Consider the following 25,112-nt stretch of genomic DNA (forward strand, 5'->3'; position numbering starts at 1 on the left):
TAGTGCTTCAGGTTAAGAACTTTGCTTCAGGATGAGAAGAGAAATTGTGCTCCAGCGGTGCGGCAGCAGCTGGAGGCCCCATTAGCTAAAGTGGTGCTTCAGGTTAAGAACAGTTTCAGGTTAAGAACGGACCTCCGGAACAAATTAAGTTCTTAACCCGAGGTACCACTGTATGCCATTAGCACAGGGGTCAACAACCTTTTTCAGCTGTGGGCCGGTCCATCGTCCCTCAGACCATGTGGTGGGCCGGACTATATTTTGAAGGTGAAAAAAGAACGAATTCCTATGCCCCACAAATAACCCAGAGATGCATTTGAAATAAAAGCACACATTCTACTCATGTAAAAACACCAGTCAGGCCCCACAAATAACCCAGAGATGCATTTTAAATAAAAGGACACATTCTACACATGTAAAAACATGCTGATTCCCAGACCGTCTGTGGGTGGCATTTAGAAGCGATTGGGCCGGATCCGGCCCACAGGCCTTAGGTTGCCTACCCCTGCATTAGCACTTGAACAGAGTCCCACTATGTCCTCCTCTCTAAAACTTCTCCAGCAACTATGGGATTCGGTGGTACTGTGCTTTCTTGAGTGCCTTTTCAGAAATTCCTCTGGGGCTCCATATGTTCAACGAATGTGCATAGGGCAGAGAGTGGCACTGTGGCAGCAGGCGTCTTCTCGTTGCTGTGTGTGTTCTCATACATGTCTGGAACATGCTTATGCATGCACAAGCATAAACACAGAAGCGCCTCTTATGGCGTTTGCCCTCCTATGTGTGTGACATCATACTGGGTTGATAGGGAAAGGGTTCACTAATTGTAAAATGACTAACCAATGGGAACCCAAGAGGCAGAGTTAACTGTGTATAAGGTTTAAGCACAGATAGAATTTGTTAAGAAAAGTTAGAGTTAGAGTGGTTGAGAAGACAGTCTGGAGTTAGACGAGAGAGGGAAGATAAGTCTGGCTAGTCTGGTGTGAGAGAGGGAGAGAATTTGTTAAGAGGAGTCAGTCAAACAGTTGAGATAATCAGTCAGAAGGTATGAGGAAGGTATAGGCTGGTAAAGAAACTAAAGTTAAGATACCGACAGGAATATTATCGGAGAAACCATAAACTTGTTAATGTTTGTAAAATAAACTTGTTTTTTGTGGTTCACTTTTAACAACTGACTGGATTCAGTGTTTTACCAGAGAGTAACTGGTTGGTGGCAGTGGGGAAGCGATCACAGTAGTGGCACAGGGATCAATAGACTGTTAAACATCCGGGAACCCTGTGTGATCGCCACACCTCTCTTTTGTCGGACATATATTTTTATTATTGTGTATGTGATCCCACTGCATCCACACAACCATATGTGAGGTAAGAGTTAGCCCCCAAAATGGGACTTTCTTCCACTGACCCAATGAGCTCCCACGGCTAAATAAGAATTTAGAACCACAGTTTCAATGTGAAGCTGCATAAAAGCGGGATATAAACGGAAACAAACAAGACAATCACCATTGAGGCAGATGGTGTTGCTTTGAATGCTGACGGTCCCTTAATCAAAGGAGTGAAGGCACAGATGCTTCAGGAAGGAGGAGGCTGGAATGCCAGCTCAGGGTAAGTTGCCATTGGTAACAACGTCGTAAGTATGCAATCCTAAGCAGAGTTAAATGACAAGGAGTCCAATGAAAGAAACAGCATTTGCTTGCGTACACACATGCATTTAAAGCACATTCGACCCTAGCCCCCAAGAATCATGGGAACTGTAGTGTGTTAAGGGTGCTATGTGAGGGGTAAACTGCAGTACCAGGATTCTTCTGGGCATGTGTGCTTTAAATGTATGCTGTGTATTCAAGTATGCATAGAACTGAAGTGTCTGTCTTTTAAAAAGCTGTCTTCTTGTTGCTTTCTGCAAATTCAGGAATGTAGCATTTATTGTCGGAAGGGGGTGGGAAGTGTTCCATTGCAGCTTTCATGCGACATGACTCTTAAATAATCATCTATTTTAAAAATATTTTTAAAAAGGGCACATGTGATCAAACAAGTTCTTCTAATGGTATCACATTTGGTAAAAGGCAATGACAGCTTACCTGTTACTTTTGTTTCTTAGTGAGTTATCCCACCATATAATACCTCTTCATTTTCCTGCTTGTATATTTGGCTGTGGGGGGACTTGAACACAGCAATCCAAAAACTCATAGCATACTGATTGTTACCCACGTGGAATTTTCTTCTTAAGAAACACCTGCCTATTGTTTCATGGGTCTGGCTAAAAGTGTGAAAAATGACTACCTTTATGCCCCTCCCAACATCTGTACTGAACTTTAAGAGATTTCAAGTATGTCATGGAGGCAGAAGTGAGATGTACAGTGGTACCTCGGGTTAAGTACTTAATTTGTTCCGGTGGTCCGTTCTTAACCTGAAACTGTTCTTAACCTGAAGCAACACTTTAGCTAATGGGGCCTCCTGCTGCCGCCACGCTGCCAGAGCACGATTTCTGTTCTCATCCTGAAGCAAAGTTCTTAACCCGAGGTACTATTTCTGGGTTAGTGGAGTCTGTAACCTGAAGCGTCTGTAACCTGAAGCGTATGTAACCCGAGGTACATAACTGAAGTGACAAATGCTGAAATCATAGGGCAGTTTATTCTGTTCTCCTGATGTTTCCCTAACTGTTAATTTCTGCATTATATTTGAGCTTTCACATGACTTAAAGGCTTAGCTCTCATTTCCCTGTTATTTGCTTCCAGAAAAAAGCAAATAATGCAGACATGAGAGCTAAACTTGAGCTATATTCTGCTTTAGTTCTGGAACTGACTTTTAGGTTAGCTTGAGGGAAAGTAGTGAGCTTCTCTCTGCCTGTCCTTCAGATCAGATGCAGGCTGCTTCAAGTCTCAGTTGGTGTGTTGTTGTTGTTGTTTTTTAAAAAAAGCCCACAGAGGAAATAATCATTCTATGTAAATTTGAGCAGAAGTGTATTTAGGAAAGAAATGTTAGTAAGATAATGCCACTCAGTAAGGTTAATGATAATGTCATTATATGACAGCGTATTTCCAATAGGGCCCTCTAGAACTAAGTCTGAAAGTTATCCTAAGTACATTTAACTGCAATAATTGCTCATTCATCTCCTGTCTATTCTGCCTCCTCTGTTGTTTCCCCTGTATTGAATTTTACATTGTAAGCACTTCAGGGCAGGGACCTACTCTCTTGTTTTCTGTAAAGTGCCACGCACAATGATGGTATTATAATAATAGCAGCAGCAGCAACAGCAGCAGCAGCAGCAGCATATCAAAAATACTGATAGAAAGAAAGAAGAAAGAAAATGGAGTTGGCAAGAAGCACAGAAAGTGAAGCATTAGGAGAGAAGGGGGGGAAATCTGGTTCTGTATTTATACTAGGAAAAGAGTCTATATCATGACCCAGCTGGAGTCTGCAGGATGGAAGAGGCAACACAGGAAGAAAAACATGGCCAAAAAACAATGGCAGCCATCCCTTGTATTACCCATTAAAATATCATACAATTAAAAAACTGTAGAGTTGGAAGGGACCCCAGGGGTCATCTAGTCCAACCCCTGCAATGCAGGAATCTCAGCTAAAGCATCCATGACAGATGGCCATCCAACCTCTGCTTAAAAACCTCCAAGGAAGGAATCATAGAATCATAGAATCATAGAGTTGGAAGAGACCACAAGGGCCATCGAGTCCAACCCCCTGCCAAGCAGGAAACACTATCAGAGCACTCCTGACATATGGTTGTCAAGCCTCTGCTTAAAGACCTCCAAAGAAGGAGACTCCACCACACTCCTTGGCAGCAAATTCCACTGTCAAACAGCTCTTACTGTCAGGAAGTTCTTCCTAATGTTTAGGTGGAATCTTCTTTCTTGTAGTTTGGAACCATTGCTCCGTGTCCGCTTCTCTGGAGCAGCAGAAAACAACCTTTCTCCCTCCTCTATGTGACATCCTTTTATATATTTGAACATGGCTATCATATCACCCCTTAACCTCCTCTTCTCCAGGCTAAACATGCCCAGCTCCCTTAGCCGTTCCTCATAAGGCATCGTTTCCAGGCCTTTGACCATTTTGGTTGCCCTCCTCTGGACACGTTCCAGTTTGTCATTGTCCTTCTTGAACTGTGGTGCCCAGAACTGGACACAGTACTCCAGGTGAGGTCTGACCAGAGCAGAATACAGTGGCACTATTACTTCCCTTGATCTAGATGCTATACTCCTATTGATGCAGCCCAGAATTGCATTGGCTTTTTTAGCTGCCGCGTCACACTGTTGGCTCATGTCTAGTTTGTGGTCAACCAAGACTCCTAGATCCTTTTCACATGTAGTGCTCTCAAGCCAGGTGTCACCCATCTTGTATTTGTGCCTCTCATTTTTTTTGCCCAAGTGCAATACTTTACATTTCTCCCTGTTAAAATTCATCTTGTTTGTTTTGGCCCAGTTCTCCAATCTGTCAAGGTCGTTTTGAAGTGTGATCCTGTCCTCTGGGGTGTTAGCCACCCCTCCCAGTTTGGTGTCATCTGCAAATTTGATCAGGATGCCCTTGAGTCCATCATCCAAGTCGTTGATAGGAGAGTCCACCATCTCTGGAGGGAGTCTGTTCCACTGTTGAACAGCTCTTACCATCAGAAAGTTCTTCTTGATGTTGAGTAAGAACCTCATTTCTTGCAACTGGAAGCCACTGGTTCGAGTCCTACCCTCCAGAGCAAGAGAAAACAAGCATCCTCCCTCATCCATGTGACAGCCCTTAAGATATTTGAAGATGGCTATCATATCTCCTCTCTGTCTCCTCTTTTCCAGGCTAAACATACCCAGCTCCTTCAACCGTTCCTCATCAGGCTTAGTTTCCAGACCCTTGATCATCTTGGTTGCCCTCCTCTGCACACATTCCAGCTTCTCAACATCCTTCTTAAATTGTGGTGCCCAAAATTCGACACAGTATTCCAGGTGTGGTTTGACTAAGGCAGAATAGAGTGGTATTATTATTTCCTTTGATCTGGACACTATACTTCTGTTGATGTAGCCTAGAATAACATTAGCCTTTTTTTGCTGCTGCATCGCACTGTTGACTCACATTAAGCTTGTGGTCGTGCAATATTCCATTCTGGCTACTTAGATCAGTTAATCACTTGGTGGCACTGCTCTATAGCTATACTGGCATCTCAGCTTGCTCACGCACAAGCAGACACAGAGTTTTGCTTTCTTGTGCAGAAATGTAGGGCCAGCACAGTGAAGCTGTGCTACATTTGCTGCAATCCAGGTGGAAGCATGCATAAGTGAAAGCTGTCTTCTGCAGACGTGTCCCCAGTTGTACAGGGCAAAGTATGAAGTACATTTAGGTAGGGATAGATCACTCATAGATTAAGGGTTATAACTTATCTGCCAAATACTATCAAATAAGCTCACAGCGTGATTATTTTCTGGTCTCCACTCCCATTATTGGCTGTGTTAATTATTTTGTTGTTGTTGTTTAGTTGTTTAGTCGTGTCCGACTCTTCGTGACCCCCTGGACCAGAGCACGCCAGGCACTCCTGTCCTCCACTGCCTCTCGCAGTTTGGTCAGACTCATGTTTGTAGCTTCGAGAACAGTCTTCAGTCCTCCGTCATCCCCTTCTCCTTGTGCCCTCAATCTTTCCCAACATCAGGGTCTTTTCCAGGGAGTCTTCTCTTCTCATGAGGTGGCCACAGTATTGGAGCCTCAGCTTCAGGATCTGTCCCTCCAGTGAGGACTCAGGGCTGATTTCCTTAAGAATGGAGAGGTTTGTTCTTCTTGCAGTCCATGAGACATGTTACTTATAGGGCGTTATATAATATCAGATCGTACCCTAGTGACTATCACAATTAATTTTCAGAATATGGGAAGTGAAAAATCCCCACACTAGAAACCAAATACATCACTGCTACAGGAGCTACACTTTCAATAAACAATCAAGGATCTCCTGCCATTTGATGACTTGTCTACTGTCAGCAGAGCACTTCTGTGGGACAGAATGAAGGCATTTCTGGGAGGCCAAATCGTATATTATGGTGCCCATTGGAAAAACAGTACAGGCTAAGCAGGCACTATCTTAGAGCAGCAATAATAATAATAATAATAATAATAATAATAATAATAATAATTTATTATTTATACCCCACCCATCTGGCTGGGTTTCCGCAGCCACTCTGGGCGGCTTCCAACCGAATATTAAAAACAATACAGCACCAGACATTAAAAACTTCCCTAAAATGGGCTACCTTCAGTTGTCTTTTAAAATTAAAATAGTTGCTTATTGCCTTGACATCTGGTGGGAGGGCATTCCACAGGGCAGGCGCCACCACCCCGAAGGCCCTGTGCCTGGTTCCCTGTAACCTCACTTCTCGCAGCTAGGGAACCGCCAGAAGGCCCTCGGCGCTGGACCTCAGTGTCTGGGCTGGATGAAGGGGGTGGAGAGAACTGGATCATGTACTACTGTCTTGGAGATCAGATTGTCTGTTCAAATCTATAAATGCACCAACCTGCTTAGTACTTAGATAATACACATTAGGTATATGATATGGCTGAACCCCTGGTTCAAACAAGGGGGAAAACTGCATAGATTTCTCATCAGATCTAGGCACTTTTTTTCTGGGGAGGTATAGCAAGATGGCTTTACTGACCTAGAAAAAGGCAAAGCAGTGGCAGCTATTCTATGTGGCATAGCTACATGAAAGCTGGAAAATCTACTGAAGTTCTTGCATGTTAACCCTAGCCCACAGAGGGTCTACATCTTAAGGTGTGAAATGCATTAGCTAACCTGGATCTTACAATGGGTGATGTATGAAACCAATGGGGGACAGTGGGACAGGTTAATAACAACAACAACAACAACAACAACAACAACAACAACAACAACAACAACAATTTATTTGTACCCTGCCCATCTGGCTGGGTTTCCCCAGCCACTCTGGGCGGCTTCCAACAAAGAATAAAAATACATCAAAATGTCACACATTAAAAAATTCCCTGAACAGGGCTGCCTTCAGATGTCTTCTAAATGTCAGGTAGTTGTTTATCTCTTTGACATCTGATGGGAGGGTGTTCTACAGGGCGGGTGCCACTACTGAGAAGGCCCTCTGCTTGGTTCCCTGTAGCTTTGCTTCTTGCAGCGAGGGAACCGCCAGAAGGCCCTCAGCGCTGGACCTCAGCATCTGGGCAGAACAATGGGGGTGGAGACGCTCCTTCAGGAATACTGGACCGAGGCCGTTTAGGGCTTGAAAGGTCAACATCAGCACTTTGAATTGTGCTCGGAAATGTACAATGACAATACTTTGAGGTTTTTTAGGATTAAACAGGATGTTATAGATGATAGATAGATAGATAGATAGATAGATAGATGATAGATAGATAGATGATAGATAGATAGATAGATAGATAGATAGATAGATAGATGATAGATAGATAGTCCTGGAAGCAATTGTGTAGTAATAAATGCCCAGTCTTGTCATATGCTATGTGTGTTGAAGAAAACTGTGGGAGAAATCACCGTATTTATGTATGCTTTGAAGAGCCATTTGATTCCACCAGTTCATTATGTAGATGGAACCAAGTCTCCCCCATTCACATTTTGTCCTCGAACAAGAACACATCCTGAAGATGTAACTGAGGGTGAACAGGTTTCACATCGCGCTGCCTTTGTCAATCAGCCTGTGGTTCGCTGTGCCTGTTTATTATAATTGAATTGGTGGTTCGAACTCCTTGAACTTTGTATTCCATTAAAAACTGCACTGGGGCCATGCAGGCAAAGAGGACACCTTCTGAAAAGGAGCCCTGCTGGAAGGGTTGCGAGAGGGGGAGGGAGGGAGATCACGAAACAAAAGGCTTTTAACTTGTGCTGTACATGATAAGGATAGACTTCCTTCAAAGAGCACTGGGGCTTTCAAAAATCACAGGAGTGCAGAGAGGTCACCCATAGATATCTGAATTATTAACACGTGTTTAAACATTAAAGAAAGATGTATTGATAGAATATCAATGTGATTAATTATTTACATACTGAAAGTGAAGCATGGAAGGGAAATTAACTGTTCATTGCTCCTTGGTAGGTGAAGGCCTTCCAAAATGCCTCATAAAAGGATTTGTTAGTGCTAATAAGCTTGTTAATAGCTTCCACGGGGCATGGCCACAAAGGCATGGAAGATGGGACGCTCTCGGTAAAGGGGCGGCAGCCTTTTCGTATTGGACCACTGGCTCTCATCAGTGCAGGGCTTATGAAGGTTTTTCAATGTCACAGAACCTTTATTGGGCCGAAAGAGGACACAGCCAAACATCAGTGGCAAGTAGGGGGAGGATTCTGAAGCCGCCATTTTAACTCCCCACAGTGCTCTTCTGTAGTGTTGCTCTGGGCTGCTGAAATGCAAATGGTTTCCCCAACATTGGCTCGTTTGAAAAAACACATATCCAGCCTACTTTGATAAAACACAAGGTGGCTGACACATCAAAAAACCGAAAACAATATTTCAAATATAAAGCAATCCCCAAGTTAAACAAAACTACTGGGGAACCTCAGCCCTGCTTCACACATACCTTGAGTTTGTTTTGCCTGGTCTAGAACGTGTCATTGAACTCTCAATGGAGAACAAAGAGGGGTGTGTAAGTGTATGTGGAAACTAGCCTAGTTTAAAATTTATATGTATTGCTCAGCCTGCTTTTGCCTCTGGCCTCCCCAATCACTAGTGGGAGATGGTCCCCCACCACTGTGCTAATCCTATTTCTACCCTGACATGCAGCAAAGTGGTAGCATGATGTCAACAGCTCTGAAAGATCATTGTTAGGAATGATGTATTGGTATAGCAATTACCCTGCTTTACCCTGAACCCAAGGCTCTTTCTGTGTGTTGGACGAAGCAACAAAGCAGGAGATGCCTTCTACGCTGCATGATAAACTAGGTCGACCTGTTCCCTATGCCTTCATGATAAGGACATATGAGGCTGAATGGAGGGAAGTAGTGGCTCCAGGCACTTTTACCCCTCTCATCAGGGCTCTTCTGAAGGTTACTAATTCTTAGTACTTAGATTGCACTTTGCATCTTCAAAGCACTTTACAAGCATTATCCATGGAGCACCCATGGGAGACAGGCCTAAGTATGTTCTTATTAAGTAGACTCTTGGCCTTCTAGCAGAATAGGTCTCTGAGGAGGCTGGCCTCTTGCTTCTCTTACATGCTGCAATCTGACCTTAACATGCATTAAACAAAAAAGCTTTTGCAATTCAAGCGCATTAGGATTTGTAAACCACCATCACTAAGTACATAGACAACAGTTTTGCTTCTGTTAGGGGCTAGAGCTAAAACAACGAACATTCATTCCTTCATTTGAAAGTGCCATCCTTCTTGTTCCCAATATGCCATTTGACTCTTTATATTTTCTTCCTCCTATGATCACTCATTCCTTTGGAGGGCTCAAGTGACAATACTGTTTTAAGGCCTAAAAATACACACATGCACCAGCGTCAAGGGATGGTATCACAGCTTCTTCTTCTTTTTCTCTGGCGATCACTCATAGCCGAGTAAGATTGTCTTCCGTGAACACAGTCTTATCAGTGAGTCCATAAGTGACTGTGGAGGTCAGTTCTGGATCCACACACCCTTCCATAGTCAGGATATAGGTTTTTGGGTGGGAGTTGATCACGGTGAAGGTTTGCCAAACATGCCTTCCTCTTAGCATGTTTCTCCCTTTCATGCTGAATTCGAACATCTTCAAAATCCATGACACTTTTGGTAAAGGTGCACTTGTAGGCCACTGTCTCCCAATTGTCGGTTATACTAGATTTTTTTTAATTTGTTTAGAGCAAGGGTCAGCAAACTTTTTCAGCAGGGGGCCGGTTCACTGTCCTTCAGACCTTGGGGGGGGGGGCGGACTATATTTTGAAGAAGAAAAAAAAGAACAAATTCCTATGCCCCACAAATAACCCAGAGATGCATTTTGTGGATCGAGGGCCCGACCCCCGCTATGTGAAATAAACACACAAGGACACGTGATATAAGGTTAATGGGCAAGAAAAGGCCACAACTTTATTGATTACAGCAGTGAAAAGGTATTGGCTTAGGCATTGGATGACTATAGGAGGTGGGTTTATTCAACAGTAGGTGGAGCCTGTTGATGCTACTCCAACTATAGGCTCACCCCTGATGTCACCGAGGGTCGTGCCATGGCCTCCCGCCAAGCAGGCATCGGACGGAATACACGACCGCCAGATTCCTTTAACGGAATAACCCACGGTAGATAGCATAGGCGATGGCCACACCTAGCCCTTGACACACATGAATCCAATGCCTAACCTACCCACCAATACCACAAAAGTTGTGACGATTGCTACGAGGTAGGCGAAAAAACCAAAAAGCCTAATGCCAAATGGAAAAATTCCTACCAGGCCCCCCAGACAACCAGGGCGACCAACCTAAGGTGCATAGCAAGGCCAAAAAACCTAGACCCTGAGCTAAATGGGAGTGGAGGGTGGGTGACTCGCTGCGGGACGACGATAATGACTCGCTGCGGGACGACGACGACTGAGGAGGAGGCGGAGCTGGAGCCGCAGCATTAAGCTGCTAAACACGCCCCCCGGAGACACCTGGTTGGCTGCCTCCGGTGGGCGTGGGCGCCAGCCAGGTGAGGAGGGGCGGGGGCTAAGGCCCCCGGCCAGGGGCGGAGCTCGGGCTCCCGCCCACAACCACTCCCCTCTCTTCCAGGGAGGAGAGTCTTTAAATAAAAGCACACATTCTACCCATGTCAAAACACTCTGATTCCCAGACTGTCCGCGGGCCAGATTTAGAAGGCGATTGGGCCAGATCCGGCCCCCGGCCTTAGTTTGCCTACCTATGGCCTAGAGAGAGTCTTTAAACCTCTTTTGTTGGCCGCACATGGAGAAAGACTGGTCAATGAAGGAATGAGGATACACAGCTCCTAGTTTTTATTTTAAAGTCTGATCCTATGTCACTGTGGATCTTTGGATTAGACATGGGATCCTGTCGCAACCCAAACGTCTCTCTCTTAGATTCCTGCCTTTACAGAAACAGATGCCAGCTGATATGGTTGGCATATTATGGGCTCTGGAGTACACCAGACAGGAATAGAACAGGGTATACTCACTCACCACACCTGTTGCTCTTTGTTCCCTTCCCATGTCGCTCAGAAGTATTTTTCACCTCTGTCTTGTTTTTCCTCCACCACCTGACATAGTCCTAAATGTGTGAAGCAGCTCCAAGTCCGGTAGTGACAGCTTTCCTCATTTATCTAATAAGCTGGCTATGAATGTGTGATGGAGATAAAGGAGCACAAAGTATGTTTCTCTAAAACTGAGCTTCCTTCTGAGACCATGAGCGGGCCCAAGAATTAGGTTCAATGTACAAAGACAAATTTAATTAACCAGTTCCCTTCATAAAAGAATTGGGAACTTTTGCTTTAGCGGAGCCTCCCTCACCCTAAAAGATGTTAACAGGGATGATGTATGTGCTCAACTCTGAGCAATGACTGAAAAATATGGTAGCATTTTATTATAGGCTAATTGAAATAGACGGGGGGCTGTGAAATCCCACAATGCAATGGCAGGCCATCTAAAGAGCTATGCCAAGAATTATCATATCACATGAGGACTGGGTACAAAGGTTACTGCTCATAGTAATTTGTCAGCTCATGTGGAAGTGCTTGCGAAGTGTTTCCATAAGAGAAGCATCAAAGGTTGTCATAGCATAGGCTGATCCCAAGCTGGAGGTTAGGCTAGTTCATGTCAAAGGGTGGACCACCAACCCCTCTATTCCTGAAAAGGGAATATTGAATAACACCACTAATGGCAGCTCCCTCTGAAATTTGCATCCTCAGATTTTAAAAGCTGCTCAAGGGAGACTCCCGCGAGGGTCTGCCTTTAATTTTTTACAGCCATTATAAGGCTGTTAGTATAGCCATGTGAAACAGACACTTTGCATCTTAGAGTGAGGGAAAACAGAATGACAGCTGTTCTGCCCATGACTTTCAATTCTATTCTGTGCAATATGGCTGGTTATGATTATCGCTTATTATTTACCATTTAATCTCATCATTTCAGCAACAAACCAAAGAAGTGTAACATGGCTTCAGTGGGGGGTAAGTCAACGAGAAATGGTCTTTCGGGACTTTGGAAACTTTCTGTGGTCACAACAACCATATTTAAGCTTATGTTTTCCAATAAATCTTATTACTTTCTCCTCCTGCCACTTCTGCTACCATATGAAAGCCATCTAGCTGACCACTGATTTACTAAATGGAAATATGAACTCACTTAGCCTTCACACCACATAAACACCAAAATGAGCTTTCTACAATTCCAGCATTTATCACAAAAGACTCCTTAGGCAGCTGCAAGTCATTTAGACTTCAATCTGTGTTTTCATCTCATGTTAAAGTATTCAAAGGCCAGGAAGGAAGATGGCTATGCTTGCATTTCTTGGTGAGAAAATGCCTAGAAGCAAATGGGAGTTCTGTTTGGTTAAATGTGAAATGACCGGGAACCTGGCCCAGGCCCTTTGACACATGTAACCATTTAAAGACTGAGTGAGCAACTTGTTCAACATTAGAAAAATAGATCAGTTTGGTCACCATTTTTATATTCTATCTCTACAGCACTTCTGGGTGAGTTTAGGGGTCATTGTAATTTTATTGAATTTCTTCTGTTTGTTTTTATGCTATGCCTTTGGCTCTTAATTTATTGTTCATTGCTTAGAGACACTTTTGCAGTGAGAGACTAACAAATCTACTACTACTACTACTACTACTACTACTACTAATGTGGGAGGAAGCAGTTACTATAATACCCATTAGGCATGGTGAATATGTGTGTCCTGGGCTATTGATGGTGATAATGTTAGATTTATTTCAGTCTTTTTAAAAAATGAACATTGCAAAATAAGCCGATATTCCAGTCTATTGAACTAAATAGGATTTCTTTATAAACAACTATGCCACTCGGATCTTAGAAATAATATGTAGAAGGCATTGCAACTATACAGGGAGGGAAGCAAATTTCATTTGGTCTATGTTTTTAAGTGAACAGGCAAAACTCTTGCTTCCCAGACCAAATTGGAGTTATTCTTCAGATTTCACACTTCTCTGAAGGGGAGAAGGGGACGACAGAGGATGAGATGGTTGGACAATGTTCTCAAAGCTACCAGCATGAGTTTGACCAAACTGCGGGAGGCAGTGGAAGACAGGAGTGCCTGGCGTGCTCTCGTCCATGGGATCATGAAGAGTTGGACACGACTAAATGACTAAACAACAACAAATGAAGTTTCCAGTACTGGCTTTGGAAATCTGTACTTTGGTATAAAATCAATATTTTGTGATAATTTCCATACGGATTTTTTTAAAATAAACAACAGTTCATAGTTTAATGTGGAAACAGGATGGAATAGACATAGAACCAACACATGCAAAAGTGACATGAAGTGGAATCAGATTGGTCTGTCCATCTTTGCAACTACCATAAGGACACTAAACAGGGAGCACCAAAGCTGTCTCAACCTGTGGACCAAATGCCCACGGTGCAATATTCTCGGCCTTTGCCAATCAACTATGGCATTCTTCTGTAGCCATGTGCTTATTTATGTGTGTACAGGCTGAGCAGCGTTATGGGAAGAGATGCAGCACCAAATTCAAACTTGTCACAACCATTTCAGGTTGTGTGGGGGAGTGATGCTCATTGGGAATACAATTTGCAAAATGCAAGGTTTAACTCAGGGGTCGGCAACTAAGGCTAGTCTGGCACAGCGCAGGGACTCTCTTCTGCGGCTCCAGAAATCACTTCTGCACATGCCCAGGCGCCAAAAATTGCTTCTGTGCAGGCACAATTTTTGGCGTCTGGGCATGTGCAGAAGTGATTTCCAGCCCGGCCCACAGAGGATCTAGACAGGAGTGAACCGGCCCATGTCCGGTAAGCCTTGCCAACCCCTGGTTTAACTTCTCCTCCACCATGAAAACAATGAAACCCCTCTCCTGACACACATGTACTGCATTTAGGCTTTGGGAAAAGATCTCACTGGCACCAAGCCTAACTGCAGCACAGCAGGAATTTTCACTCATTTGGGCAGCCCCTTCCGCTGTGCTGTGTTCCCAACATTACCTGTCTTTTCTTTTTTTTTAAAAAAAGTAAGAACACAGTTGGCATTACGTGTAGCTAAGCCTTTAGTCTATTTTTTCTAAGTACAAATCAGCCCCATATCTGTCCTGCTACCACAACTTCTCTTACCCCAAACTTGCTGCAGGTAGAATCCAAGCTAGAATTATTTCCAGAAAGCTAGCCACTGCCTGGTTATTCTGTTGCAGCAAAAACAAGAGCCGGCTTTGCTGCACATTAAAGACTAGGGTTGCTGTTTATTTCCATTCCTTCTGGTTCAGAAAAGCTCTGCCGGATGGCACAATGAGGATGCAAATGAGGCAGCAAAGTATGCTCAGTGATGTTAGTCCTCACCAGTGTTTGACTGGATTTTACCTCCACTCATGTTCAAGCTGTTTCCTAGCTTGTTTCCTCACCCTAAGCTATCACCCTACCAGGGACGGAAGTGGGCTCCACAAAGTGGCGTTGTGTCAATGGCCTGAGCCATCCAGATGTTCCACAAGTTGACCAGGGCTTCGACAGGAGTGCCAGTCATAAACCAATTGGATCCATCAGCCTCCGAGTGCGGAGCAGAAACTTCCAATTCAGGGAGTGCAGTAGACATGGAAGAAGGGAAATGTGAAAACTGGAATGCAAAAGTAGTGTCTTCTGCAGTACAACTGTCTCACATGCAAGGTGCTTTAAAAAGCAGCAATGCTCTGCTAGTGGCCATCAATAATAACTAAGCCATGCCAAGTACAGAAAGGATTTGCATAAAAGGATAACCCAATTCACATTGTGCTTTTTAACAGCATATTGTGGCATGAACTTAAACAGAGCCCTCACAAGAGTAATTGTTCTCAATTAACACGGACTGGGAGAGTATCACACATCTTTTTCAAGGGTGCCATCATCTATTACTATATTCCGTGAGAGTGCGACAGTAATGTGCTCACCTTCTTTTCTCTGCAAACATCTCTTTTTAGGTGAGAAGTTAAATATTTATAAGGTTTCACTAGAGATTATTCCCTTTCTTTTGGAGATTCCTCTCCCCACCGCCTGTAGGAAACACACATCTGTCTAGTGCCTGTAAAAGGCACTTGCCCAATTAGTGCACAACAATTAAAAAAGGTCTTAATTGATATTTGGGGGATTCTCTCATATGGATTGCTCAGCCTGTGAGTTGCCATATGAAGCCTCGCCTATTTGCAGGGTGCCATTCTTAAGGACACTGGCTTATTTAACTGAAATATACACGGAGTTGAGTGTGAATTTCATGCTCTTTATTCAGCTCATAGTAGCAATGAATGAAACTTTCCCCAAAACGTCTAGCTATATATACATTATTCACACAATGGACCCTGCGTGATTGGCTAATTCTGGGCTGCTCCTGTAGGCCAATCAGGTTACGAATCCACCTCCTCCAGAAGCCTGATTGGCTGTTCCTGCAGGCCAATCAGATTGCTGATTCACTTCCACCTGGAGCCGGATTAGGTGGCTCCTGCAGACCAATTAGACTGCTGCATTCTGGATCCTATTGTTCTAGGATTCAGCACATAACATTAACTCTTCCCTTTCTAACTGCCATTGCATTTATACCTGTTTCTCCGCCCCCCCGGGGGGGCAGTATCATGATTAGGAGTGCATTCCCTTACATCATGGTCCACACCTCATATAATTAAAATGGCATTACAGTGGTACCTCGGGTTAAGTACTTAATTCGTTCTGGAGGTCTGTTCTTAACCTGAAACTGTTCTTAACCTGAAGCACCACTTTAGCTAATGGGGCCTCCTGCTGCTGCCGCACCGCCGGAGCACGATTTCTGTTCTTATCCTGAAGCAAAGTTCTTAACCCGAGGTATTATTTCTGGGTTAGCGGAGTCTGTAACCTGAAGCGTATGTAACCTGAGGTACCACTGTATTTCAACATTTGAGGCTTGGGAATGAAGAACAGCCCACCTGGATACAGAACATATTCTAAAAGCAGAGGCTGGGATTCTTCTTCTAGATTAAAGCAGAACAGCATTGCTTGGTGCTGCTAAACCACCCACATCTGGAAGCAGCCCTGCTCTTTGCAGAGAAAGCGGTAAAGAAAGGAAAAGGGTGAAGATGTGGGGAGTTCATTCCAAAGCTACGGAAGCAAGATAACAGCATCCTCTGGAGCTATTTTAAGAAAGCAGACATGCATTAAGAGTTAAATATCTGCACAGTTTGAGAGTCATTCTGTAGCCTAGCAATACGTGTCCCCTTTAATGGTGCCAAGAATCTAGATTTCCTTCCTGTCCTATTGATTCTGTATAAAGCGACCGGGCAGTTGGAAAGCTACACTGAAGCGGAAAGTGAGAGTACTCTGTGCCCGCGAGGCTGGGGGGGGGCGAGGGGGGCTCTGAACACCCTGTAATTCCCCATTAATGGTTCCCATATCTGGCCATTACATCGGGAATGTGAGAGGCTTGAAAGGCATGCAGATTGGGGTTGTGCAATACGCTGCCCTGTCACAACTGCTTGCCTTTTTAATTCATTCATTAATTCGTCAAATTGCTGCTGCAGTTGTGCATCCTGTTCCCAGACAATGTAGTTCGCTGTTTCATAAAAACCTGTTAAGAAGTTTCTCTAATGCTCTCAAGAGAAAGCAGAGAAAGAAGTTCTCAAAAATGTTGCCGTGTTTGACCATTCAGATGGAGGCTGCCCTAGTGAGCTATTAGGGCTAGATCAATCATTTTACTAAGTTGGCCAAAGAGCACAGCCCCGGCTAAAAATAGGGTCCCTTCATTATCCCTCTGGCTGGCTATCACATATGGGATTATAACCCACAATTTCCAGGGAAAAGCCTACTGACACATGTATTTTTCTGTTATAAGTGCATCTGATTCCTTTGTGTCACAGTCTCTTTGTGATTGTTTTGGCAGAGTAACTTCTGGGCTGTTACAGACTCTTTGCCAACCCGCTCAACTATGAAAACCACCCTGTTCCAACAACCCTCTTCTTAAGACATCTTTATAGATTGATTTGGTGTTAATTAAAATTGTTAATCTCTACCCCACTCCGGGAACAAATAACCTCACAAATGCTCAGTGCAGCTGTTTGTTCTCAATTATCCCCTTTCTTACAAATCAGGTTTTTGGAGATCTGGCTGTTCTACAGAACATGCCAGAAATTATATGCACGATGCTGAATGCACAAAGTGATCAATCTCGGCTGCAAATAACTCTGCTGAATTTAGCTGTGCCCTCAGTTTCCGTCAATATACTCCTCATTTATTAGTGATGTCTCATAGTATAATGTTAAGTGGTCATAACATGTACCCCATGGAGTGGCCAAGATGGCGGATGTACTGGACCTGCATGAGGCGGGCGGTGAGGACTTCGCCATGGACGAGGATGGCGATGAAAGCATCCACAAACTGAAGGGAAAAGCAAAGAAAAGGAAAGGTTTGGGTCAGAGAAGGGTTCCAGAGCCCAAGTCCGTGAGGATTACGAGAGCGTGAAGCAAGATAGGGATGAGCCGGGTCCCCAGAGATTGGTGTAAGGCTTTGTCATGGGTGTCCATGAGGAGGCCACCAAAGAGGATATTGATTATAAGTTTGCAGAGTTTGGGGAAATTAAGAACCTCCACCTGAATCTTGACTGGCGGACCAGTTACCTGAAGGGCTACACCCTGGTAGAATATGAAATGTACAAAGGAGCCGTGGAGGGACTAAATGGACAAGACTTTATGGGGCAGCCAATCAGCGTGGATTGGTGTTTTGTCAGGGGACCTCAGAAAGGGAAGGGAAGGGCTGGCCGTAGAAGGAGGAGTCCTGACAGAAGGAGTCGCTAAAGGAGGGGAGGGAGGTTCTCGTTTTTGCGATGCTTGTGGTCTTAAATCCTGGCGAACCAGAAGGAAATGCCCGTCTGCACTAAGACCATATGCTTATATCTTTTTCTCCCCGTGCCCCCCGATTAATTTTGTATTTACACAGTTTGATTATTTCTTAATTACTCTCAATCTGATGTCTCAGTTTACATGAGGTTTCCTGTTATTGGTGGACATACGTCCTCCTGTGTCTTGGTACAAATCATTGTGGTTTTTAGTCTTTGAGAAGGGACGGCCTGAAAGCAATGTTCAGAATAAAAAGATTATGGACTTTTTAATATACATATACATATATATATATATAAAAAACATGCACCCCATTGGCAGAAGTGGGGGGTTGGCACGCCTGAACCTAACTGTGGCATAAAGCTAGGCCTGCACTTCTGTTTTCCTCTGTCATGGCTCCACAGTTCATGCACCCAGAATCATACCAGAATGGGGGCTCTCCTGATTTTGGACTTGCAACTCCCTTCAGCTCCAGCCAGCATGGCTAGTGATCAGGTATTGTAGGGCTTGTAGCCGGCGCAGACTTTGGTAATCTTTCATTACATAGCACCCTATGCATGGGCAAAATATGGCACCCCAAATGTATCTTCTCAGTTATAGGTCTTCTCAATTTTGCGCCCCCTGGCCATGGTGTCCTGTGTGGGGAAACCACTCGCAACACCCCCATCGTTCTGCCCAGACGCTGAGGTTCAGCGCTGAGGGCCTTCTGGCGGTTCCCTCACTGCGAGAAGCCAAGTTACAGGGAACCAGGCAGAGGGCCTTCTTGGTAGTGGCGCCCGCCCATCAGATGTCAAAGAGAAAAACAACTACCAGACTTTTAGAAAACATCTGAAGGCAGCCTTGTTCAAGGAAGTTTTTAATGTGTGACATTTTAATATATTTTTAATCTTTGTTGGAAGCCGCCCAGAGTGACTGGGGAAACCCAGCCAGATGGGCGGGATACAAATATTATTATTATTAGTAGTAGTAGTAGTATATCAGGTGCTGCTTGTAATTCCACAGCATCTGAAAGGCCACTGGTTCCCCATCTCTGTACTAGTGGCACAAGCAATTCCGAGACGGAGAACTCCATGTGGACTCGAGGTAGCAAGAGATGCCAACACTTTGGATCAAATCTATTTTTGTTTGTTTGTATTCTATCTTTTGTCTTGCACAGGGCTCACAAAGTGGCTTGCAGAACACGCAAACCTTAATACAAAGGCAAGAAAATATCCAACCTTTGAAATGATTAATAAATCAAATATAAATGTCACACTAAAGCTGCAATAGAATATTATAATGAATAAACTAGCAGTGAGGAAAAATCAGCCTAAATCTTCACATCAGCTAAAGGCCTATTTTTGTCACCCTTGAAGAAAAGGTTTGACATCAATGTATCAAGGAATTTAAAAGTCACAGAACATTTCCAATCTCTCTCTCCCTCTCTCTGTCTGAGAAGGGTCTGAAATGCACAATTCCCCTTGTCGTCTAGAACTCCCTAGGACCTTTCTAAAACTTGAAAAGGAACGCCTGTTTTCTTGTGATAAATGAGAGGGCATATGTGTACCACAAATGTAGTCCTATTTAAAGTGACGGCGTGTTTCTCATCACAACCTCCAAGGAAGACAGGGAGCCGGAGGTTTCACGAGGGTCCTCAGAATTCTCTCACAGAGGTCCATAACCCTGTCTCAGAATGAGATTTCCTAGTTTTCCTCAGAGGATAGAGCCACAAAGTGATGTGCTTCAGTTTGCAGGGAAGTCATGCCCTACATGGGCAAACTTTACTTCCAGACAGAAATACATCCTCCAGGGAGCCAATACAGATCAAATGTGAATCCTTGGAGCACATCTACACTAGGAAACAAAAAGAGGTTTGTACACAGGTTTGCTCCCATGGCTGCAGTCCGGTACTCTGGGAGCAGCTCTGTCATCCTGTTCCTGCAGAGTCTGTGCAACCAAGCAGAGTGACAGGCTTTCCCTCTCAAATGGTGGTGGATCACTAGATTCGGTTTTGCTTTAAGCGTCTGCTGTTACTTTGAAAAGTGCCAACTTGCATTCTAAAGTTTTGGAGGAGGTATGGTGGGAGTTCAGGCCTCAATACCTATGAATTTAAAAGAGTTTCCCAGTCTCCTTTAATTCCTTTTGTTTGGGAGCATTCACGGTGCAGACATTAGAAAGCCTTGTGACAATGCAATACGTTCTGTTTAAATATTTGCTGTCCATTGTGTGCTGCAGACCCTCCAAGTATCCCTATTTTCCAGGGACAGTCCCAGATTTACAGAAGCCATCTTGATTTCTGATTTAATCCTGCCATGTTCCGTTTTTCCTTAGGACGTCCATATTTTCACTGTAGGAATATTGGAGGATATAGTAGGAGGTCTGTATTTTCATCAGGGAAATGTTGGAGAGTATGCAGTTATGTGACCCCCTAAGCCATGGAGATAACTTAATATACAACCTTTAGAAGACACCTGAAGGCAGCCCTGTATTATGTTTTAATGTATGTTGGAAGCCACCCAGAGTGGCTGGGGCAATCCAGTCAGATGGGTGGGGTATAAATAATAAATGTATGGAATAGGACATCCCATCAGAGAAATGTTGGAGGGTATGATGCTGTCAAGTGTAACCTCCCAAACTGCAGTAACTTGTTACAATTTGTACGGTTGCATATATGTTGAGATGGAGCATGACTCCATCTAGACCCGGCGTGGCAACCTGGATCCAGCCAGTAAGATGTCCTCCGTCCCCTGTGGGCCAAATGTAAAAGCTGGATGAGGCCACCCATTTGTCCTTCGCCTGACATCACAATGATATCAGGTGACTATTTTTTGCCGATGAAGATGATCATTAGGGCTTGCAGGGCATGAAGATGATCATCAGATGATCATCAGGGCAGAGAAGATGGAGCTATGCAAAAGCCCTGACAATCAGCTGATAATTGGAATTTGCATAGCTCCATGTGTAGGGCTTTGCAAGCTCTTATCATTCCTGTTCACTGTTGCAAAGGGCTTTGCAGCTGCTGCTTATCAGCTGATCAGTGGTGCCTGGAAACCCCTTTTGGCCTGATGTCAGGTGGGTGTGGCTTGGCCCCAAAGGCCTCACAGGCCCAATTAACTGAGCTTTTGCGAAAAGAAACTAGGCAAAATTAACAAGACATTTAAGTGAATGGATTCATGAATGCAGTGGGGGGAAATTGCAAAGAGAAGTAGAATAAAGAAGGTGGAAAGTGTATGCAAAGAGAAGTAGAATAAAGAAGGTGGAAAGTGTATGTAAAATATCCTCCAAACAACCGCTCTCCAACTTTCAGAGAACATATTCAAGTCAAGAAGTGTGGGGAGAACACTTAAATTTTACACGGCGCCTCTTTACATAATTAAGTGACTTACATCATTGTTCCATTAACTTTCTCAGCATCTTGAGCAGGAAAGGAGGCCAGTATATTATCCCCCAACCCTATTTCTAGCATTGAGACATGAAGAGAAAATGACTTGCACATGACCACCCAAGAAGCATATGAATAATCTACTACATAGATCTCAGTCCTTTCTTGTCTCCCTCTCTCCCCAGCCCAACAATCACCCATGCAGTTCAGCTTCGGAAGAATTCTTTTCTTCATTTTACAGCCGGCGTTTCTAGAGTGAGAGCCAATGTCTGAGAAGGAAAACCCTCAAATGGTTTTCCAGCAAACTGAATCCAGAAGAAGAAAGCAGATCCGCATGAAGGACATAAAATTGTGTTTTTGGTTTCATCCAGAAAAAAGTGGGCGTAGTCGATTTGTAAAAGGGTAAAGGAGGTCAAAGCCATGATGGCAAGACCCATAATAAATCAGTTTCAGAAAAGAATCCACTGCTATGTTCTCTTGTCCAAGCCGAGTGAGATAATTGGAAGCAATGCAGGAATACAGTCTTGAACCTGCTCGTTTCCTTTCCTTTTCCATACGACTTCTACACAGGGAGCTTATAGGAATACCGTATTTTTCACTCCATAAGACGCACCCAACAATAAGACGCACCTAGTTTTTAGAGGAGGAAAACAAGAAAAAAAATATTCTGAACGAAAGAGTGGATGTATGATTTTTGTGGTACATGCTAAGGCCACAGACACGTGATTTGACGGTGAGTTTGGGGTAGCCCAGTGCAAAAATCCTGAGAATCCATGTGGATCCATGCTTTGTAACCACGTTTTTGCGCCATTGTGGCCCCACGCAAGAGTGGGTGCGTGATTTTTTTGGTGCAGGCTGTAGCCATGGACATGCTGTGTGATCTGATGGTGAATTTGGGGTGACCCAATGCAACAATCCTGAGGATCCATCGGCTTTTACCTCCCCCCTCCCAGGCAACCTCCTTTATCTCTAGCGCCCTTATCTCCCTCCCCGATCGCTTGCTGATCAGCTGCTTCCCTTCAACACCCCCTTCCCTCTTGTTTGACTTAGTGTCTTTTTCCTTAGCTGGAGCAGTTTTTTGCTCCTCCTTTTCTTCTAATTTCTCTCCTCATTGCTTTAGTCTTCCTGTCTCCTCTCCTTGCAAGTTTGCTGTCTTTACCTCCTCCCTCCCAGGCAGCCTCCTTTATTGCTAGCATCCTTTATCTCCCTCTGATCGCTTGCCGATCAGCGGCTTTGATTCAACACCCACTTCCCTCTTTCAAAACAAAAGAGCATGATCTGCTTTTTGCCCCTGGGCAATTTGGCTCTAGAGACCACGCATTCGCTCCATAAGACTTAGTTTCTCCCCTTACTTTTTAGGAAGAAAAAAATGCGTCTTATGGAGCGAAAAATACAGTACATTTCAAAGGATCTTTGAGTTCTTCCTGGAAAGCAAAGTGTGAGAGGCCGCATCTCTCTTTGCTGCTCCACCTGTGAATGCTGTATTATAAAACTCCTAAGAAAGAAACTGTAGGAGGCTGTACATTCCCGAGCCTGAAATTCAGTTCCTGAAATTCTAGGCAAGCTATTGATTTGCTGCAAATGGACGTGTTTTGTTAGGAAGCAAACGTGAAGGAGGAAGGCACGTGAAAGGAGAGTGGCATTCCGAGGCGCAGCAGTGGTGCAGAACACGCCCCGGCTTTGCCTGTCCATTTCCTCCCTCTGAAGCCATGCTTGGTCTTCTGTTTCAAAAGCAGTTACTGCATTATTGATTTCCTAAATACATTTTTTAAAAGCATTTAAAATTGGGCAATTAGTTACTGATTAATGCAGAATGTCAAAACAAGAACAATTGATTCGGCCAACTGATCAATTGATTCATAATTTCCTTGATAGCGCTGGATGCCTTTTGTTATTGTTGTTGCTGCCATTACGCTGGTCCTCACCTAGGGGCTGGGGAGGAGGGATGGGAGAAAGGCTGCAGAGGAAGATTTACAGGCCTCCAAGGATTATGTTGGGTATGAAAGCCATTTCCAGTAATTGCTTGTTTATTAAAAGTAACCCGCTCTAAGAAAAAGCTTGTAATAGAGGAAACAGCAATAAGGAATAAAACATAATGGAGACCAAGTGTTGGGTTTAGTAGTTTTGCTATTAACCAGGCTAATAATGGAACCACAAACCACAAACCTAGAAAAGTCAATGTGCATAAGGGGAAATGATTTTGAGGAATCGAGAATAAAGGGGCTCCTCCTCAACCTTTCCATGCTACTGCTCTTCACATTCTTCCTGCTATAGCTCCCACCAGTCCCAGCCAGTATGGCCAGTGGTCAGGGATGATGGGAGTTGCAGTACAAAACATTGGGAGGGCGCCAGACTGGGGAAGCCTGTTGTAGTTCTTGTTTATTTAAATAGTTTAATGTGACTGTCTTTTAACAACAGGGATGAAGATTAGCATTCCTGATATGCAAGAGAGCTGGAAATGCCAAAAGAGGTCAAAGGTCAGCCTTCATCTTAAAGATAAGTTCAGCTCTGCCAAGGTAACGTATTAGCAGGCAATCAAGAAGAGGTGCTGGTTGCTATGGTTCAGTTCATACAGGTTGCAATATAAAATAAAGCCCAATGTTCCTTAGAAGAATAAGCACAGGTACTACAGTCATACCTCAGGTTACAGACGCTTCGGGTTGTGCGATTTCGGGTTGCGCACTGCGCCAAACCTGGAAGTACCGGAACGCGTTACTTCCGGGTTTTGGTGCTTGCGCATGTGCAGAAGTGCCAAATAGCGACTCGCAGCGCTGTGGGTTGTGAATGTGCTTCCCGCACGGATCATGTTTGCAACCCAAGCGTCCACTGTACTACTAATAATAATTTATTATTTATACACCGCCCATGTGGCTGGGTTTCCCAACAGAATATTAAAAACATGACAAAACATCAAACATTAAAAACTTCCCTATACAGGCCTTCACATGTCTTCTAAAAGTCAAATAGTTGTTTATTTATTTGACATCTGATAGGAGGGCGTTCCACAGGGTGGGCGCCACCACCGAGAAGGCCCCCTGCCTGGTTGCTAAAAGGCTGACCACTTACGCAACACTGAAAAAGAGGACCTGAGGACACGGGAAAACAGATTTTCATAATATATCCTAATTTATACATATTGATGCACAGTTAAGAGATTTTTTTTTCCTTTTTTTAAATTAATAAACTTTAACATTACCCTGCACAAAAGCCTTTGCATGGATCTGCCTGCAATTTGGCAAACTTAATCCACTCTAGAGGGGCTTCTTGGGCTGCAAATTTCATTTGTGAAAAGGGGGAGAAGTTATAGGTGTTTTAGATTTTCCATTATAATAAATTGTGGGTGGGTGTGGGGAGGGAACAGTGTTCCAGATTTAATAGATCTGATCGGGACCCAATAATAATTCAAATCAGTCAGATCTAAGAAAGACCAGGTTGCTTCCCAATGTTATAGATCGAGACTGAAGGCAAATCTTGTGACCTGTGCACATTCCCAGTTTGTACCTAAAGTCTTATTCCAAAATTATTGTAAAAATGCTTTGCCTTAGTGGAAAAAAACACTGAAAAAGAAGGCTATATAACTAGTACATTGTATTCTTGCTCAAAACATTCCACAATACAGAAAAGCAAGCCAGGATGTTAGCATCACAGGAGGTATTTCAAATCATGTTAAATATATTGCTGTGGTTTTCACAGCTGGTAAAAGCAGGAAGCCCATCAAAAGCCATCCTTTTAGCTTTCTATTTTCTTTCAGTTCAGACAGAAATCTGATACATTATTCAATTTTAATATGCCAATTCCGACACAGATGATAGAATACATTCCCAG

At 43.8% G+C, this 25,112-nt stretch overlaps 1 pseudogene; it reads left to right on the plus strand.

The window, feature by feature from the left end:
* The first annotated feature begins 17,357 nt into the window (after positions 1-17,357).
* Positions 17,358-18,135, plus strand: LOC128423570 (RNA-binding protein 8A-like; annotated as a pseudogene).
* The last annotated feature ends 6,977 nt before the right edge of the window (positions 18,136-25,112 follow it).

The sequence above is a fragment of the Podarcis raffonei genome, chromosome 11 (genome assembly GCF_027172205.1).
Source record: "Podarcis raffonei isolate rPodRaf1 chromosome 11, rPodRaf1.pri, whole genome shotgun sequence".
NCBI classification, from domain to species: Eukaryota; Metazoa; Chordata; class Lepidosauria; order Squamata; family Lacertidae; genus Podarcis; species Podarcis raffonei.